Here is a 6,138-nt window from a genome sequence, read left to right as displayed (position 1 = left end):
GACAAACCCTAAATTTCTAGTTAGCTGTTCCGAACTTCAGTCGGAACAGCTATTGTAATCGTCCAGATTTTTTTTTTTTTTTATTATTATTATTATTCTTTCTTTCCCTAAAACCCTATTGGAATAACATTTGACTTTTCAAATTGCCAAATGTCAAATTAGAATTATAAGAAAGAGACAAATCATATACCAAAAAGCTTATGGCCTTACTTAAATTTGAGATTTATTTAGATTAACATTCTTAATTAATTATTCATGTGACAGCCGTGTGAATATTTAATTAGGCAATATTGTAACAATCATATCTCAACAATTAAACATCCAATCCAAAACAAAATTTCGGTTATGAACTTGTCTTGAAGTGTAGATAAGACTTCCAGCCTAACAATTTCAGTCACGTCATCATGACGTCATACGTTTACGTGTTTTGTTTTCTGTGTACAAGTCAAAAACACAATAAATGTTTCAGTTTATTAAAATCAGTCAAAGTACGTCAATAATTAATGATTTAATTAAAAAATTTGGCATCTTGGGTACAACGTGATTGCATTGTTACATCTTGCCTATGGTTAGTGCAATACATAATTGGGTTTTTGTAAAAGTCATTGGATTGGGGTTAGTTACATACCGTCTTGTACCTTATGAAATTTATTAGTATGAACAACACAATTTTAAGACTGTGACGTCATCACGTGTTAATTTATGCTAATTAGAAGCTTTAATGAGTTTTTCTTTGCAGCACTATATCTCAAGAAGTGTACGGCCGATTTCAAAGTTTTTTTCAGTGATAGACACTCCTTAGGCATTGGGTAACCGTGACCCCGATTTGACCTCTACTTCCGGGTCAACCGGAAGTGGGACCATTTCTCAAGAACTACACAACCGATTTTCAAACTTTTTTCAGTTATAGTTTCTTTGGGCATTAAATGTTAACTTTGAAAACCGTGACCCCATGTTAACCTTTACTTCTGGGTCAACCGGAAGTGGGACCATTTTTCAAGAACTGCACAACCAATTTTCAAACTTTTTTCAGTTATAGACTCCTTGGGCATTCAAAATCGAGCTTGTGCAAGACCTACACCACCGATTTTTGAACTTGGGTTAAATTGAATCAAAATAATGACCATTACGCCATGTTGACCTTTATTTCTGGTTTTAAAGCTCCTTTCGATTCAGTATCACATACAAGACCAGGTAATCGCATGTCATAATGCGTATGTTTTATTGTAGCATAGAAAACTTTTAGTAACAAAACATTCCAGAACAGCTTTGTGATTGTTGACAATCACTATCTCTAGTTTTTGTTGTTATTTTTTCTTTCCCTAAAACCCTATTGGAATAACACTTGACTTTTCAAATTCCCAAATGTCAATTAGAATTATCAGAAAGAGACAAATCATATACCATGTTAAAGCTTATGGCCTGACTTAATTTTTAGATGTATTTAGATTAACATTCCTAATTAATTGTTCACGTGACAGCTGTATGAATATTTAATTAGGCAATATGGTTACATCATATCTCAAGAATTAAAACGTCCGGTCCCAAAAGAATTTTGGTTATGGACTTGTCTTGAGTTGTAGATGTGTCTTCCAGTCTTAAATGTTCAGTCACGTCATCATGACGTCATACGTTTGCGCATTTTGTTTTCTGTGCACAAAACATATGGCGCTAAAAGTGGAAGCATTTTACAAGTCAAAAACACAATATATAACAATAACTTCAAAATAAATTTTCTGTTCATTTTCAAAATGTCATATTCTGTGTTGAAAAATTAACTGATTCAAATAAGAGATGTTTCAGTCCATTAAAAGCAATCAAGGTACGTCTATAATTAACGCTTAATTAAAAATCTTGGCGTCATGGGTACAACGTACATGTACAGTACCGCCGTACTTTATTCACAAATAACAAAGCCGTACACTGATGGTAATAAAACTGACAGAAAAAGAGAGAAATACTAGAGAGAAACACTGAGCATCGAAAGAAATGCTTAGTTACTCCACTGCAGCACTACTCAACCGTGGACAATTTGCAGACACTGCATGCATAATATATAGTTTTGTTAGAGGGCACAGAAGTACAATTTGTTCTGCCAACTACAATTGTCACAAATTTGAAAACATGGATATCCCAAGTTATTTTTTGAATGAAGATGGTTTGTCTAAATTTTACTTGGTTCATGTTTTTTTTTTTTTTTTTTTTTTTTTTTAAAGACCAAACTTAACAAACTACAAAATAGTAACTTGTTTTAACTTTTAGAAAATACAAGTGTAGTTGTTCAACAAGCGGGGAATCGTGATCAAAAGCGCAGAATTCGGCGGTAAGCAGAGCCATCAAATTGGGCCCAGGTGAACCAACTAAAGCAGACTAATCTACCTGTTATAAAATCTTAATGTACTGACTTCAGCAATTTTGGTAGTTTTACCATGGAGCTATTACCAAGTTTGTTCTTAGTTAAAACAAAGAAACATTTCCAATTACCAAAGTGTAAGGAAATTCAAACAGGTCAGGCACACAGATCTTTTAGAAGGTTAAATGAACTGATCAATGATGACGTTCTTTAGCTACTCATTTTAAGTTCTCAAATGACTTGGAAGCCAGTACCGTGACCAGGTAGACCCCCCCCCCTGATTATTTGCACCACCATTACCTCCACACATCAAAGGTTCAGACATGATTTAGTTCCCCTACTGCCCCTTAAAACAACATTTGGATCCCAAATACTTTAGCTGGACCTGAGATTATGGTGAGAATTTTACACCAAAAATCATTGCTATAATTTACAAGGACACTCATATCATCAATATAACTTGTTTTTTGTATCTTTTCCTAGAGAAAACTGAAATGCAAAAACTTTATTAAAAGCAGTTTCTGATGAAGTCTCTGATGTTGGTCGGAGTTCTTGCTAGCAAGCAGAGTGGGATCTATATGCTATACACTGTTATTTCGGTTGTGTAAAATCTTCAACAAGTTGTGTAAAATTTTACACAACCCCTGTTTACTATATGAACCTAGCAACTGTTGTGTAAACAGTTTACACAACCGAAGTTGTGTAATTTGTAAACAACAGTTGTGTAGTATTTCTACACAATAATGTGTAAGATTAATTTACACAATTAGTTGTGTAAATCGTTTACACAGCTATTGCTTAATGTTTTACACAATAGTTGTGTATTACTTTTAAGTTGTGGAATGGCCATTTTAAGACACATAAAAAATATACAATTCAGAAACCTTGGTTTTAAATTAAATTTTGGGGTGAGTTTTATTAGCCACAACTAGGCCTACACCAAATAACATTTCACATCACAATTCATTTTTATGAAGGCATACAATTAACAACTATAACAACAATAATTGACAGTCTAAATTTGTTTTCCATTTTTTCTTCTTGGGGGGGGGGGGAGTTAGTGATGGGCGTTTTGTGCAATTTGAAACATTTTGTTTTTACCTTTTTGTTTCTATAATGTGAAAAAAATAAGAATTTCAAAAGTAATGCGCACTGGTATGTGCGGCCATTGGGCAAACATTTCAAATTACAAAACAAAAGCTGAAACACTACCCCCCGCCCCCCCAAAAAAAAAACACAACAAAAACAAACATTAAATCCCAATCAATAATTGCACAGTGGAAAAACAATCTAGTAAGGTTTGCAGTAAACACCATGTACATGAGTTTCGAAAAGACCAGGTGGTTTAAATCTTGATGCCTCAAACCAGTGTGATTTGATTTTCTTCAGAGGAATTCTTCGTTTTCTTGAAGACAATCAGAGCACACTGATCGAAACATCAAGTTTGTTAAACCACCAGTTCATCCCAGAACCACCACAGCTCATAGTGTGGCGTTTGTTCATAGCTATGCACAAGTTTCTGACAGGAAGTTTAAACTATAACTTTGTTAAATTTGTCTTCAACTGCAATCAGATAAATAGCACACCTTTATCTGTATGCACGAACAACCTTTGGTCTTTTTATTCAGGAAACAAAGAATTAATTTATACATACACCAATGGGTCAGTTTTAATCAGACATTTCCCTGTTTAATTTGTAGTGGCTATGGTGGTTGCATGCCACTGGCTTCACCAAACACCTACATGTACAGTGACCATGCACAACCTCATCGCGTTTGTCCTTATCCCACTCATCAAAAAATACATGTAGCTATGTACAGGTCATGTCATGAATTGACCATTTTCCATGTTTTCCTTGTTCTATCTGAAATCTTAAACTTACCCAAATTGTACAGGTATAGTGTCAATGAATTTACTATTTTCCACGTTTTGCGTGTTAACATACTAAATTGTACAGGTCAAGTCATGAATTGACCATTAGTTTTCATGTTTTCTGTGTTCTATATACATGTATCATCTAAAAGCAACTCAAATTGTACAGGTAATGTCAATGAATTAACATACTATACAATATATAAGACTACAAATTGTACAGGTCATGTCATGAATTGACCACTGGTTTCCCATGTCCACATCTGCCATCAAAAAGTAAACAAATTTGTTGATTTAGAACTCAATTATCTCACATGCTTTTACAATACGCGTTTGGTAATTGTTAAAGACCAGTATTCTCACTTGGTGTATCCCAACATATGCATAAAATAACAAGCCTGTGAAAATTTGGGCTCAATTGGTCATTGAAGTTGCAAGAAAATGATGAAAGAAAAAACACTCTTGTTGTACAAATTAGTGTGCTTTCAGATAGGAATAAAAGGCTTCTGGCCAGAAGTCTTTTATTATTTTAGTGAGAATTTACCTCTTTCTCAAAAACTACGTTACTTCAGAGGGAGTCGTTTCTCACAATGTTTTATACTATCAACAGCTCTCTGTTGCTCGTTACCAAAGAAGGTTTTTATGCTAATATATATTTTGAGTAATTACCAATTAGTTTTTGAGAAAGAGGTAATTTCTCACTAAAATATAAAAAGACTTCAGGCCTGAAGCCTTTTTCAGGCATCTGAAAGCACCCAAATTTGGGGAACAAGGGTGTTTTTTCTTTCATTATTTTCTTGCAACATCGATGACCAATTCAGCCCAAACTTTCACATGTTTGTTATTTTATGCATTTGTTGGGATACACCAAGTGACAATACTGGTCTGTGATAATTACCAAACATGTCCAGTGCCTTTAAACTTTGAAAACAGTTTTTGTTTGTAACTATGCATGTACTTCATTATTATTATAATTTCTTTGCCATTACATATATTTTTGTTTCGGAATTTTCTTTATTTATGCTGTGTGTATAACCTATCTGAAAATAGATTCCTACCTAGGCCTCTGGCAAATGTCTCAGCCAAGTTCGGAAAGTTATCAATGAGACACCTGCCAGGGAACCTGGTGGCAACATATACACCATGTGTTGTAGCATGTGCCACACTGCACTGCAGTGTGGCTGGTAATCCAAATCGAGTACATAGATAATTTTCATGCATATGTCTACTGCTTGAAGAATTGATGAACATAAAACAGCCCTTCTCTCCACTACCATGAAGACTTGTTGAGGGCTGAACCTGCTTCCACCAAGAAGAAGAATGAAGGGCTGTGGGCGTTCCTTTGCCGGAATGCTCGCCATGTAGTTTTGGATGTCAGTACCTTCCTATTAAAAAATATATGGTATAATTTAAACATAGAAGAACAGCCCACTTGGCACAAAATTGAATAGCTGAGATTGCACTTAAAACATGTAAGGGGTCTAGTGGATCCCAAACCATGTCTGTTTTCAACAATTATGCAGGATCCAGTGTGCTCTAAAGATAAGTGTATTTGGTTTATTTTGGCACCTAGGCCTATTGCCCAGAGGACTCCTTTTTCATTGTATCTTGTCATCCATCAAATTAAAGGATCCTTGTTAACCCCAAAAGCACCAAGATTTGTAAGTATAAAGGGATCAGTTAGCATTTTCAGGAGTAGTGGAAACTGAAACCCTTGAAGTGCTTTCCCAATAAATAGTAAAATGGAAGACCTGAAAACATGGTTTCTACTTTTCTAAAAAAGGGTCGCAAACACTACAAACGAAAAGTGTCTTGATTTGGACAAAATTTACTTTTGTTAATCCCCAGCTAAATGAGGAATTAGCCTCGTCTTACAATGTCTGACAATAAAAAACCACTTATCAAAATGACAT

The sequence above is a fragment of the Asterias rubens genome, chromosome 2, assembly GCF_902459465.1.
Source record: "Asterias rubens chromosome 2, eAstRub1.3, whole genome shotgun sequence".
NCBI lineage: Eukaryota > Metazoa > Echinodermata > Asteroidea > Forcipulatida > Asteriidae > Asterias > Asterias rubens.
The sequence above is the reverse complement of the archived record's forward strand: the minus strand, read 5'-3'. Positions refer to the sequence as shown.